The 15,370-nt window shown below is 40.9% G+C and overlaps 1 long non-coding RNA gene across 1 annotated transcript in view; it reads right to left on the bottom strand.

Annotated features, from left to right (window-relative positions):
• LOC147115075 (uncharacterized) overlaps nucleotides 1–8,986 on the bottom strand; it is a 65,156-nt gene extending 56,170 nt beyond the window's left edge. The window contains exon 1 of the long non-coding RNA XR_015079044.1: nucleotides 8,832–8,986. This is a non-coding gene — a long non-coding RNA (uncharacterized LOC147115075). The remainder of the gene's footprint in view (nucleotides 1–8,831) is intronic.
• Nucleotides 8,987–15,370: the final 6,384 nt, after the last annotated feature.

Raw genomic sequence — 15,370 nt, 5'->3', positions numbered from 1 at the left:
CCAGTGATGATGAAGGATCGGCAATATACTTCTAGGTCAGGATGGTGTGTGACTTGTAGGGGAACTTGGAGGTGGTGGTGTTCCCATGCGCCTGCTGCCCTTGTCTTTCTAGGTGGAAGAGGTCATGGGTTTGGGAGGTGCTGCCGAAGAAGCCTTGGTGAGTTGCCGCAGTGCATCTTGTAGATGGTACACACTGCAGCCATGGTACGCTGGTGGTGAAGGGAGTGAATGCTTCAGGTGGTGGATGGGGTGCCAATCAAGCGGGCTGCTTTGTCCTGGATGGAGTGGAGCTTCTTGAGTCTTGTTGGAGCTGCAACCATCCAGGCAAGTGGACAGTATTCCATCACACTCCTTACTTGTGCCTTGTAGATGGTGGAAAGGCTTTGGGGAATCAGGAGGTGAGACACTCGCCGCAGAATACCCAGCCTCTGACCTTCTCTTGTTGCCACAGTATTTATGTGGCTGGTCCAATTAAGTTTCTGATTAATGGTGACCCCCCCAGGATGTTGATAGTGGGGGATTCGGCGATGGTAATGCCATTGAATGTCAAGGGGAGGTGGTTAGACTCTCGCTCGTTGGAGATGGTCATTGCCTGGCACTTCTGTGGCGTGAATGTTACCTGCCACTTATCAGCCCAAGCCTGAACGTCGTCCAGGTCTTGTTGCATGCAGGCATGGACTGCTTCATTATCTGAGGAGTTGTGAATGGCGCTGAACACTGTGCAGTCATCAGCGAACATCCCCATTTCTGACCTTATGTTGGACCTTAGTCGACATATACATACACACACTTAAGAACATAAGAATTAGGAGCAGGAGTAGGCCATTTGGCCCTTCGAGCCTGCTCCGCCATTCAGTAAAATCATGGCTGATCTTCTACCTCATCTCCACTTTCCTGCACTATCCCCATATGCCTCGATTGCCTTAATATTCAAAAATCTATTGATCTCTGTCTTGAATATACTCAACGACTGAGCCTCCACAGCCCTCTGGGCTAGAGAATTCCAAAGATTCACCACCCTCTGAGTGAAGAAATTTCTCTTCATCTCAGTCCTAATTGACCGACCCCTTATTCTGAGACTGTGACCCCTGGTTATAGACTCCCCAGCCAGGGGAAACATCCTCCCTGCATCTACCCTGTCCAGCCCTGTAAGAATTTTGTATGTTTCAATGAGATCACCTCTCATTCTTCTAAACTCCAGAGTGTAGGCTCAATCCCTTCTCATAGGATAATCCCCCCATCCCAGGAACCAGTCTGGTGAACCTTCGTTGCACTCCCTCTATGGCAAGTATATCCTTCCTTAGGTAAGGAGACCAAAACTGTACACAGTACTCCAGGTGTGGTCTCATGTATAAATTGCAGTAAGACGTCTTTACTCTTGTACTCCAATCTTCTTGTAATAAAGGCCAACATACTATTTGCTTTCCTAATTGCTTGCTGTACCTGCATGTTAACTTTCAGTGATTTGTGTACAAGGACACCCAGGTCCCTCTGAACACCAACATTTCCCAATCTCTCACCATTTAAAACTACTTTGCTTTTCTATTTTTCCTACCAAAGTGGATAACTTCACATTTCTCCACATATTCCATTTGCCATGTTCTTGCCCACTCACTTAGCCTGTCCACATCCCCTCGAAGCCTCCTTGCATCCTCCTCACAACTTACATTCCCATCCAGCTTTGTATCCTCAGCAAACCTGGATGAATTATATTTGGTTCCCTCATCCAAATCATTGATGTAGATTGTGAATAGCTGAGGCCCAAGCACTGATCCTTGTGGTACCCCACTAGTTACAGCCTGCCAACCCGAAAATTACCCGTTTATTCTTACTCTCTGTTTTCTGTCTGTTAACCAATCCACTGGTTCTCCCTTATCTATTCTGCTAGTTACAACCTCAAAAAACTCTAACAGATTTGTCAAACTTATCACCATGCGTCCTCAAATAATGATCAGGAACAGAAGTTCTGGTTTATTCTTGTTGTTGTGGTCAATTATAGATACCCCACAGCCACCTGGTGTAAAATCCATAGATCTCAGATTCGGTATGGCTCAGCACACTACACGGTGCAATTACTCACAGAACTATCAGAGGAATGGACATTGCTGAATTAATGGTAGCTGTTACCATAGATTTACAATTGGTATTTATTTAAATAGAACATTCTCCCCATGATATTCCTTTCATTGGTGTGAAGGGACAGCTATGATGCAATGAAAAATGTGTGACAACTGAGTAGTTATTGTGACATTATTTTCCCAGTGAAAGACAATGACTAGATTGTTAGCGAGCGGGAGACAGAAGTCACTATTCCTACTGGAGCCGAAAATAATATTTATACGTTTTAAACTAGCAAAATAGTAATACAACACCCATTTATGAAGAATTGGTCAGAGGCTAAGATGCAAAAGGACTGAATGTTTTTATCTAACAACCAACACGATCTTCCTGTTATCATTTAAAAAAGGAATACTGTTGTAATGAATTAACTTTTGAAACACTACCAAAACTTCGAGCTACCCAATAACCTTTCTCAAAAACGTTACCTGTTCTCAGTCCTGTTCCTGACCATTATTGGTTCTTTGTTGCTGGGACCCAAAGGTCAAGGTATATCTGGTTCGTCCATGCCAAACATCCTGTTCTCTTTGTTGTGCACCAGCACTTTTCTAAACAGTTTATATTGGAAAACACTATATATCCGATTCAATTTTACTAAATGTGCACGGTACAAATGTTCTCAAGGAAGTGATTGGGCATAAATTCATTACAATCACACAACCATGGCCACAACCAAACGCTCAGATTTGATCACCTTCAGTCCTGATCCTGGGTATGTAAGGCAGGAACAGTTGGGTACTTTACTTATAAAATGATGCAACAGGAAAGTAGTTTAGAAATGAAATGAAGATAAATGTGCTCAACGTATTATAAGACCATTTAACAGTCCCCAGTCTGTCTCGTTAGCCTCGTAGAAAAGCTTCAATATTAAATTTGAGGTGTGCTTTAAGGCAAAATTAGTTATAAATGTTGGTAAGTTAAAGGTTACATTGACACATGCAGACAGGAAGGAAACATGCAGTTAGGAGTTTACGACATTATTTACCAGAGCGTGTCAGGCACAAACTGAGCGACTGAACTGCCAACTTGGCTTACTCTCCGTGCTTGTCAGTAATTAAGTCATTCCTGTTTTTGTATCGAGCAGAAAAAATATAGGTCGAGTGAAACAAGACCACTCCAAACATGTCTCTTAGCCGAAAGGGCAGACATGAATAATAATCTCTTACTGGACTAAATGAGAGGTTGGAGATTTGATACCTCCCTCTGGTGTTTTTAATTTTGATTATGGGAAAATATTTGTAACTACTTCATATTGAAAAATAAATGTTATGTTGACGTCATACTGAACTGGGTGCTTTCAGTCTGCTGAAGTTCATTTTACAAAGGATGTATTTGACTACTGATTAGTTTTGAAACTTTTTTTATTCATTGATGGGATGTGGGCGTCGCTGGCTGGCTAGGCCTGCATTTAGTGCCCATCCCTAATTGCCCTTGAGAAGATGGTGGTGAGCCGCCGCCTTGAACCGCTGCAGTCCATATGGTGTAGGTACACCCACAATGCTGTTAGGAAGGGAGTTCCAGGATTTTGGCCCAGCGACAGTGAAGGAACGGCGATACAGGTCCAAGTCAGGATGGTGTGTGGCTTGGAGGGGAACTTGTAGGTGGTGATGTTCCCATGCGTCTGCTGCCCTTGTCCTTCTAAGTGGTAGAGGTCGCGGGTTTGGAAGGTGCTGTTGAAGGAGCTTTGGCGAGTTGCTGCAGTGCATCTTGTAGATGGTACACACTGCAGCCACAGTGCGCCGGTGGTGGAGGGAGTGAATGTTGGAGGTGGTGGATGGAGTGCCAATCAAGTGGGCTGCTTTATCCTGAATGGTGTCGAACTTCTTGAGTGTTGTTGGAGCTGCACTCATCCAGGCAAGTGGAGAGTATTCCATCACACTCCTGACTTGTGCCTTGTAGATGGTGGAAAGGCTTTGGGGAGTCAGGAGGTGATTCCAACTTATTCAACTTTTCCAAATTATCAGTATTGGTTTCTGTTATGTTAAATACCAAAAGCAAATCTTTGTTTTACAATATATGTTTAATGTAAAACTTTTACGTGGGAAATTCTTCAAATTATGCATATTACGCGATTGTCAGGACAGTTTAAAACTACACTGAACCATGTATTATGCAAAGTGTGCAAAATATTCAAATTACTAATATTCAAGTACCTCCGTGTTAATTCAACAGCTAAAGGAACTGCCTGCCTGTGGTGATGAGCAAAAATGAAATGAGAATTTTGACAGTTCAAATGACTTTATAATCTTTTTATATAGAAGTCTTTTATTGTATAGGATTACATAAGATATACGGCACAGAAACAGGCCATTTGGCCCAACCAGTTCATGCCAGTGTATATGCTCCACTCGAGCCCCCTCCAGCCTTTCCTCATTTAAATCCATCAGCATAACCCTCTATTCCCTTCTCCCTCATATGTTTGTCCAGCCTCTCCTTAAATGCATCTATACTTTTCACTTCAACCACTCCCTGTGGTAGCAAGTTCCACATTCTCACCACTCTCTGGGTAAAGAAGTTTCTTCTGAATTCCCTATTGGCTTTCTTGATGACTATCTTATGTTGATGGCCTCTAGTTATGCTCTTTCCCCACAAGTGGAAACATTCTCTCTGTATCCACTCTATCAAAACCTTTCATAATTTTATAGACCTTTTATAGACGAATGATTTTATAGACCTTTTATAGATGAATGCATGACTGGAGAAATGGTGCAGGAGGGAGGGCTTTAGATTCCATAGGCATTGGGACCATTTCTGTGGCAGGTGGGACCTCTGTTACACCTCAACAGAGCCAGGACCAATATTCTTGCGGGGAGGTTTGCTAGTGCTGTTGGGGAGGGTTTAAACTAGCTTGGCAGGGGGATGGGCACCAGCATGTAGGAGTGGAGGGGAGGAATGGGGTGCATAGAAGAGTGAGTGTGTTGGATGGTACTGGAGGGGAAGGTAGTGCTGGAGGCGGAAGTAGTACCATATTAGATAGGAGCAGACTAAGAAAGACTACGAAAAATTCAAAAATGAGTTTAGAATGCATGTACGTAAACGCACAAAGTGTGGTGAATAAGGTTGGTGAGCTACAAGCATAATTAGCCATGTGGCAATATGATGTGGCAATAACGGAAACGTGGCTTAAAAATGGTGAGACCTGCGCACTTAATATTCAAGGGGACAATGTGTTCAGAAAAGATAGGGAAGGAAATAAGGGAGGTGGGGTGGCAGTGCTGATTAAGTAAGACATTGTAGTGTTGGAAAGGGAGGTTGTTTTTGAGGGGACAAGGACAGAATCCATTTGGTTAGAGTTGAGCAAAAAGGGTTTGATCACACTATTGGGGGTATTCTACAGGCCTCCAAATAGTGAGAGGGAGGTAGAGGAGCAAATCTGCAGGGAATTACAGAGACTTGCAAGAGCTATAGAGTGGTGATATTGGGGGACTTTAATTATCCAAATATTGATTGGGATAATGCTAGGGTAAAGGGAAAGGAGGGGGAGGAATTTCTGAAATATGTTCAGGAGAATTTCCTTGACCAGTATGGTCTTGGCCCACCTAGGAAGGAGGCATTGCTGGATCTGGTGCTGGGGAATGAGGTAGGCCAGGTCGACCAAGTGTCTGTGGGAGAACACTTGGGTACGAGTGATCATCATATCATAAGATTTAGATTAGCAATGGAGAGGAGCAAGGAACAATCTAGAGTGGAACTTCTAAACTGGAATAGGGCTAACTTCAATGGGATGCGAAAGGATCTAGCCAGGGTTAAATGGAACCAAAGACCGACAGGAAAAGCTGTAACGGAATAATGGGTGATCTTTAAGGAGGTGATGTTCCAAGTACAGGCTAGGTACATTCCAACAAGAGGGTAGGGCAAGGGCTCCTTGGATGATGAGGAAGATGATGAAACAAGAGGGTGTATGGTGAATGTCAGATGAATTCTTCAAGGGAGAACCAGGCCAAATGCAATAAGTTGAGAGGGGAAGTGAAGATGAAAATAAAATTGGCAAAAAGAGAGAATATGAGAGTAGAATGGCGGTTAACATAAAAGGGAACCCAAAAATCTTCTACCGACATGTAAATAGTAAGAGGCAGGGTGTGGCCTATTAGGGACAAAGAAGGTGATGTATGCTTAGAGGCGCAGGGCAAGGCTAGAATCCTCAATGAGTACTTTGTATCAGTGTTTACTAAAGAGGTGGATGCTGACAAAATATCGGTAGAAGTGGAAAAGGTAGAAGCAATTGAAAGGGTGATAATTGATAGACAGGATGTACTAGAAAGACTGGATATGCTTCGAGTGGCTAAGTCACCTGCTCCAGATGGCTTGCATCCCAGGTTGCTAAGGGAATTGGGGGAGGAGATAGCAGAAGGGCTTGCCATCATTTTCCAATCTTCCCTAGATGCGGGGGAGGTGCCTGAGGATTGGAAAGTGGCAAATGTGACACCATTGTTCAAGAAAGGGTGAAAGGACAATCCTAGTAACTACAGGCCGGTCAGTTTAACATCAGTGGTGGGTAAAGTTTTAGAAACAATAATCAAGGAAAAAATTAACGGGCATTCGGAGAGGTTTAAGCTAATTAAGGAGAGCCAACACAGATTTGTAAAAGGCAGATTGTGTTTGACTAATCTAATTGAATTTTTTGTGAAGTAACAGGGATGATTGATGAAGGGAATGCAATGGATATTGTCTACATGGATTTTAGGAAGGTGTTTGACAAAGTACCACATAGAAGGCTGGTTAACAAAATTGAGGCTCAGGGAATAGGTGGGTCAGTGGCAGCTTGGATAAGGAATTGGCTTAAGGACAGAAAACAGCGAGTTGTGGTAAATGGCTGCTTTTCAGACTGGAGGATGGTAGACAGTGGTGTTCCCCAAGGGTTAGTGCTGGGGCCACTGCTATTTTTGATATATATATATTACCTGGATATTGGAATACAGAGTAGAATTTCTAAATTTGCCGATGACACCAAACTTGGGGGTGTAGCAAACAGTGAGGATGATACCAATCGACTGCAACAGGACATAGAAAGGCTAGCAGAATGGGCAGACAAGTGGCAGATGGAATTTAATACAGAGAAGTGTGAGGTGATGCATTTTGGCAGAAGGAACAGGGAGAGGCAATATACCTTAATGGCACAGTTTTAAAGAGTGTGCAGGGACAGAGGGACCTGGGAGTTAATGTGCATAGGTTCCTGAAGGTGGCGGGACATATTGAGAGAGTGGTTAGCAAAACATATGGGATCTTGGGCTTCAGAAATAGAGGTATTGAGTACAAAAGTAGAGAAGTTATGCTGAACCTTTATAAAGCGCTGTTTAGACCACAACTGGAGTATTGCGTCCAGTTCTGGTCACCACGCTTTAGGAAGGATGTGAAGGCACTTGAGAGGGTGCAGAGGAGATTTACCAGAATGGTTCCGGGGATGGAGGATCTTAGCTACAAGGACAGGTTGGAGAAGCTGGATTTGTTTTCATTAGAGCAAAGGAGGTTGAGCTCTGATTTGATAAAGATTATGACGGGTTTGGATAATCTAGATGGGGAAAAGCTGTTCCTACTCGTCATTGGTACGGGGGGGATGTGAGGAAAAACTTTTTTACGCAGCGAGTGGTGAGGACCTGGAACTCGCTGCTGATGGAAGTGGTGGAAGCAGAGATATTCAATGTTTTCAAGAGGAAATTGGATAGTCACTTGAGGGAAATAAACTTGCACGACTATGGGGATAGAGTGGGGGAATGGGACTGATTGAATTGCTCTATAGAGAGCCGGCACGGACTGGATTGTCCAAATGGCCGCCTTCTGCGCCATTATGACTCTAATAGGTCACCCCTCAGCCTTTTTTTGAGAAAAGAGACCCAGCCTGTTCATCCTTTCCTGATATGTATACCCTCGCATTTCTGGTATCATCCTTGTAAATCTTCTCTGCACCCTCTCCAGTGCCTCTATATCCTTTTTATAATATGGCGACCAGAACTGCACGCAGCAAATGTGGTCTAACCAAGGTTCAATACAAGTTTAGCCTACTTTTCAATCCTATCCCTCTAGAAATAAACCCTAGTGCTTGGTTTGCTTTGTGAAATGTTCCATAATTTTAAGATTCATAATACACATTTGATAGCCTATGACAATCTTACCAACTTGACTGAGTAAGGGTCTAAATTTTACTGTTACAGTAAATGTTTACCATTATTTTTAATGCAATATTTAATTGAACATTTGGGCATTTTAATAACGTGTTAGGAAGATCAATGGAAGCACATTGCTTTTGGTCGTGATGGTAATACTTTGAAAAACTAGTTTTTCCGCAGCATTGCGGATTATTTGGGCACTGTTAAAAATAATATGTATGATGATGTGTCTGGGCAAGCACCACCTTGCCTTGTAACTTTGCTTCCTTATCGTGCAGATTCGCTCCTGCTTGGTTATCTATACCCACTGTTTATAATAATTGCCAAAACAAAGAGACAATTTGAACTTTCCTCTCCTCCAACAGACATTTGCAATTTTTCCATTGAAACATTCAAAAAGTCTTTCTATTTTGTGTCTCTGCCTGTCGATAACAGCGATCTAGTCAACTAATTAACAACAGCCGCCATCAAACGCATACGCAATATGATTATGCATATTTGTTACGTGTAGATGTTAAGCATTCCAATAAAAGCTATTATTCTATATTAAGCTGGAAAAAATGTTATCTAAAATGGTGAGCTTTTATATACTTCGCAACGGTACTGTACCTGGATTTGAGGGGGAACCGCTAAAGGCCCAAGGGGTTTGAGTAATTCAAGGGATAGCGGAGAGTTGTCACCGCAGGAATGTGACTTAAACGCAGCAACCTTCTGTTTACCAACAGTTAGCAACCGGAAATGATTATCGATAGATGTCGCTATGTACTAAGTTTGTGCTCGTCAATATGGTTTTATTCAATACACAAGACCGGCCAATTAGTACTTACTGGTCACGCCCTAATTATTAAAGGCGTATTGCAATTATAAAACAAATTTTAAATATACTTTTCTATGATGTGCACCATACCGTCCCTATGCATAAATCCAGTTATTTTCAAAGTTATAACGGCAGAATCCCTAACTCCACGTATATTTCTATAATTGCAATTTGCTTCCCGCAGATTTTAAATCCGTGAATAAATTGCATTAAATAAACATTAGAAAACTATCTGTCCTTTAAAGAACCAAAACAAGTGCAATTGCAGGGGTGTAGAAGGTCGTACAGCAACACATAGTAGAGATATTGGTGTTTACAAATAGGCTTCTTTGCACGACAAACAAATGCAACCGATAGGTTAGTTCTTTCCTTAACTACCTGCTGCTGCTGCTTATTTTCCAGATTACCAATTGGGGAAAATTAAGCCGTTTATTTCCTTTTCTTAATATTTTATTTCGTCCGTCAGGTGATAGAAACTAGACCAAGAGCGGTTCCCAAATAACAGATCCACCATCAAAGAGGCACTGGGTTTCTGTACCGCTCTCACTTCGCAAATATTAGTACATTAGTTATTTTAATTGATTCTCCGTTAATTTTGGATATTATTACAAGTATTAACCTGTTCTAAGAACGCAACTGTGCAAATAAGATTTTTATGAAGACAATTACCTACAGTATCATTTATTTACATATTAATTAAATAATTTATATTTGTTTATTTAGACTGGCGCTGTAACTATACACGTCATTAGTTAGGCGGCAGTTAGAATATTGTCATTTATGGGCGTCTTTATGAAAGGTATGAAGGCCAGCAGGAGGGTGCAGAAGAGAGACACAGACGATATCAGGAATGAGAGGTCTTAGTGATCAGGAGAGATTAGAGAATCTGCGACTCCTTTATGTGGAAACAAAACAGTTTAAAAGGATATCTGATAGAGGTGTTCAAAATTATGAGGTTTTGATATTTGATTAAAAAAATAAATCTAGAAAATCTATTTCCACTAGATGGTTTGTGGCTAACCAGGGGGCCCTCAATTTAAGATCATAAAGTCAAAAGAACCAAGGGAGAGGTTTGGATTATTTTATGCAAGGATTGTTAGGACAATTGGGCAGACAAAATTCCTAATAAATTTAAAAGGGAACTGGATAAAAATTTGAAAAAGCAAAAAGAATTGAAGGGCGGGGTGGTGGGACTAAATGTGTCACTCTTTCAACAAAGGCGCGAAGGACCAAATGAACTCCTCCTGTGCTGACTCTATGTTGGAACCAATGGCTTGCCACTGATTTTAAGTGTACGCAAAAGCCAAACCTAAATTACCAATTGTAAATTGCAAGTTTTAACAATATTTCTGAATTTCTAACAATTATGTTTGAAGACTAATAATTGTCCATTTATTTAACATCTTCGCAACCTTATTGATAATTTTAGGTTGCTGGTTATTCAGTTCTCGTATAACTATTGGTAAACGAGTTGGTGTGGAAAGGTGGAATGTGATTTTTAACAAAATTCAAAGTAGAAGTAAACATATAAAGCCATATTTCTACTCTTCCGAAGTGTGTTAGAATTAACCATTTCCTGCTCCCTTGAAGCATCTGCCCACCAATCTAGCGGAAGCATCTGCGGTTCCTGTGGTCAAATTTGTGCTAACCAATTTGATAATCTCGTCAGACAGATAATTGCCCAATTGGCATTACCTACATGTCTGATGATTCTCAGGCTTCTCAAACAGTTAAAGGGCAGCTGAACCTCCAGCACATGACAACAAACTATACATCTAGCTGTGCAATGATGATATCAGAATAAACAAGTATTCTGCTGAGATTTGAGGCATACCGTCTAAGATAATGGTCAAATCGTTTACATTAGGAAGAAAATGTACAAATTAGAGTTTAAAACAGAATAAAACCAGATTGTTTAAAGTGCACATGTCGGATTTACTCTAAAACATTGGTGTCAATATTCAAAATGCATCAATTTACATGATTGTTGGCACTCTTTTTATATGAAAAATAAATACGGTCACTGCTGTGTTGCACCCATATTTGATGAAAGAGACACATGAACCATAAAAACACTATATGCAGTTCGGATTTTCTCTAGTTGCACTATTATTGTGTGTACTAATTGTATTTATGAAATTAAAACTTGTTTTATTTCTTTTCATAAAATGAAGTAACGGATTTTGAACACATGGTTCTCTTGGATGTCAAAAACCAGCTTGGTCACCGGCGTGGGAGTTTGTAGCAGCAGCCTAGTTTGAAGGCCATCTCCCCAGTGCAGCCATTGTCCTCCAAGCCTGCTGCCACTATTAATTCGTCTACATTGAAGATAAAGCCAGAGAGAAAAAACAAACGTCATAGAACAAACAAGCACAGAGTGTCCGAGGTTTGAACCAGTGCCCGCAACTGATAACTGGAGCGAACTGTTCTTTACAAATCAACTCGAATTCAGGAACCAGAATAAAGACGAGTCATCGCAACATTTGTGAAGAACAATGGTTATTAGGAGAGAGCTGGTACGGTAGGCCCTCTCCCTAACCTTGTGTTTTTAATCGGATTTTCTTTTCGGATGGAGTTGCGTTCTGCTGGTCTGAGAGTTTGAAAACACGCAGTGTTGTGTCTTGCACGGAAACAGATTTAGATATACAGTTCTTCCTCCCAACTACCACTACCATGAAATATTATTCAAATGCATCCTTTTAATGAAAACCTTACCAGTAGGTCAAATTTTCCATGTAATTAACCAATGTATTATTTTAAATGTGACATGAAAGTATTTTAGTTCAAAATGGAAAAAGAAATACAATTTAAAAAAATATTTACATAATATCACTGACAAGTTTCTCAGCTATTTCCCGATGCCAATGTGTGAACTTCCGTGAAATGTCAACTATTCATTGATGTATCCGTTTTTATCAAAATAAATGCTGATTAGGAATATTGATGTAATCGGACACCACGAGGAAGTAAGGCAAAGCGAATCCAGATGTGGTTTACTGACAAACTTCTTGAACAGGACCTTGGTCCAACGGTGCTGTGAAAACGCACAGGTTCTGCACATCACCACATGACGATATTATTCCAACTGGGCATTCGCTTTTAATGACCTTCAGTTCACTCCTAATCAATTACAAGAAGCGGATGTGGGTGAAATGTGATAAAGTGTGAGCGGTTCAGTGTGTGAACGGTGCATGATTATCGTAGAGAGCGGATGCCCTTCAGGGTAAACGATTCGAGCTCCCGCCCATCGACGGTCAGATGCACCGAACGGAGTTTATTTACAAGCAGTTTTACAAATCATTTACACAGTATAAGACATCAAGTTTTAAGACAGAAAATGACTGCAGTTTATTTTCATAAATTGAAGCAAAAGTTTATCGATATAAAAGACCGTCTGGACCATGCGTTTCTGTTATAAATATTTGGGGAAAGCTTATTGCGTGTAATTATCAACAATACTAACGGTATTTACATATAGCAGGGCCTGTTACAAAATGATTCTGCAATGTTATTTGAATTCCCCAGGAACGGAACAGTAGCGTGGTCGGCATCATACTGAGAGAGAAAATAAACAAAATCTCCCAAAGGCGGGAAACAAACACTACCTGAAGCAAGAATAAGGGCCATTCAGGGTCAGGGCTATTTTGTAAAATACATATAATAATGAACTTTACTAGAATCACTATCAGATAACCAGTCAGTACTGTATTTCTTCCAGACTTGTCTTTATGGGATGATCCCTGCAAATGTTGACATCCCTGAAACCCTCTACAAATGTTGACATCCCTGAAACCCTCTACAAATGTTGACATCCCTGAAACCCTCTACAAATAGACATATTTCCAGCATTTTCTGTTTTTATTTCAGACTTCCAGCATCCGCAGTATTTTGCTTTTATATTTCCAAGGATGCCCTGCAAGTATTGACATACTCCAGGAACCCCTATCCTAACGTCAAAAAAACAGTGCCGGCACCACTAGTGCTTTTGTTGCATTAAATTATTTTAATTGTTTATAGTAATATGAACAGCTACTAGTGTTCAACGAATGCAGAAAGAAAAAATATAATAGTTAGTCCAAAAACACTGTGGCGTGTGGTATGCCGACCAGATAAAAAGACATGAATCTGATGGTGTGGAGATGCCGGAGTTGGACTGGGGTGGACAAATGTAAGAAGTCACACAACACCAGGTTATAGTCCAACAGCTTTATTTGAAGAAGGAGCAACGCTCCGAAAGCTTGTGATTTCAAATAAAGCTGTTGGACTATAACCTGGTGTTACATGAATCTGATGACCTTGCAGTCCCCTAGAATTTGAAAAGTTCCGTTCTGCACGGGCAGCACGGTGGCATAGTGGTTAGCACTGTTGCCTCACAGCGCCAGGGACCCGGGTTTGAATCCGGCCTCGGGTGACTGTCTGTGTGGAGTTTGCACATTCTCCCCGTGTTTGCGTGGGTTTCCTCCGGGTGCTCCGGTTTCCTCCCACAGTCCAAAGATGTGCAGGTTAGGTTGATTGGCTATGATAAATTGACCCTTAGTGTTAGGGGGATTAAAATATGTGGGGTTACGGGGATAGGGTGGGATATGTGTTGGTGTAGGGGTTACGGGGATCGGGTGGGATATGTGTCGGTGCAGGCTCGATGGGCCGAAATGGCCTCTATCTGCACTGTGGGGTTTCTGTGATTCTGTGATACACCAGGTTCAATGTCTTCAGGCAGTGGCAAATCTGACCGCTTCAGTTTCTACCTCAGTGTAAAGTATCAATGGAAACTTAACACTCCAATTATTAAAAAAATAGCTAAATGCACCATCATGTTATCAATAATAAATGATAATTGTCAGTAAATAAGGCAGTACTCCAATCCAATGATTCAGATACACCAAAATACATAATTCCAGCCGCCTTCTTGTGGTTTATGACAGCCTTTTAACCTTCCATGTGGTCTATTGGCTTCTAATCAATACTTCTAACCGTACAAGATCCTGCCCAGAAAGAAACGCCGGGGTTTTCCGCAAATTACATTTCCAATGCACCAGAGAGCTATGAAATGCCCACTGAGATTTTCTGTGGCCAATTTGTTGTAGCATATGCTACTCATTATCTTGGGCTCTGGGTGGGGGATTTAAGAAGTGAATAAGACAAATATACTAGTAAAAGTGAATAACAAATAGGAAGTAATAAGATGGATACAAAAGGAGAAAATAAGAATAAAAAGGAAAATGGAAGAAAAAGTAAATTGTAAACATTATAATCCAGTTTGTTTTTCCATTAATTAATAATGCACATAAATGAGAACATAGAAAACATGAGAACAGATTGCTTCTTTTTTAGGTGTACTCCGATCTATCTGTACAAGGAATTATAGGAAAAAAGACTATTGACATAAAACCATTATGATCAGGACATGGGGCACTGGGTATCTATTACTGTTCATTTATGATATAGACCGATTAAATACTATTCTTACAAAAAGTAGCAGAGCTATTATTGATAAACATATCTCCACATCTAAACAACTACAGCTATATCTTGTTAGACAGGTTTGTAATTTTCATGAATTGACTTAAGCCTACGTAAATGCACCAATGTTTGGTAGGTGGTATTTTTTTTTTAAAGTGTTCACAAGCAGGTGACTTCTTAATATAATAAATCCTTGACTTGAGGTTAATTTTGTTAAATGAGTATCTGGTGTCAACTCTTTTCATGGTAAATGAATGAAGATTTCTAAACCTTTTCTGGACAGACACACTTTGTATGCTTACTAAGAAATAATCTTTTACAAATGCAAAATAACCCAGTGAAGTTGGCGCTCAGATGTTAGTCTAACCTTCTGATTTAGAACTGATTGGTCAGTTAATCAGAGTGCACTGAGTGTAGGTGACCTCACCCCCATTGCACTTCCACTCAGAGTGAGAGGGCTGAGGCACGAGGTGTTGTGGTTGCATGTGAAGACCAGCTTTTATTGTAGCACTACATCAAGCAGCAATGTTGGTGATGGGGCAACAATGCACCAGTTAATAGAAGCTACTCTGATAATTTTTTGAAATTTTATGTTCAGTGCCCACTGTAAATATCGGCTTAAAAAATGAGAGAAGAAACCTAACTGATGAGTTTGCACAGTCTTGCTGCCTTGTAAAGGGAGAGATGCTATTGAGTGCCATGTTTGTTTACATATAGTGCTGTTGGTGAGTGAGACTTGGCCATGGGGTGAGAATGGGCAAGCTGTAGCTTCTCGCCTCAGCTCTAACGGAAAATGGAGCCTCTGCTTCCATTGACACTTAACATTTCTAGCCTTTTCCTGTTGTCTCTTTTTTGGAAAAATTGTATTTGC

This window comes from Somniosus microcephalus, chromosome 7 (genome assembly GCF_052327205.1).
Source record: "Somniosus microcephalus isolate GS21.2 chromosome 7, FLI_Smic_1.0, whole genome shotgun sequence".
Lineage (NCBI taxonomy): Eukaryota > Metazoa > Chordata > Chondrichthyes > Squaliformes > Somniosidae > Somniosus > Somniosus microcephalus.
Note: the sequence above shows the minus strand (reverse complement) of the source record. Positions and strands in the feature narration are given on the sequence as shown.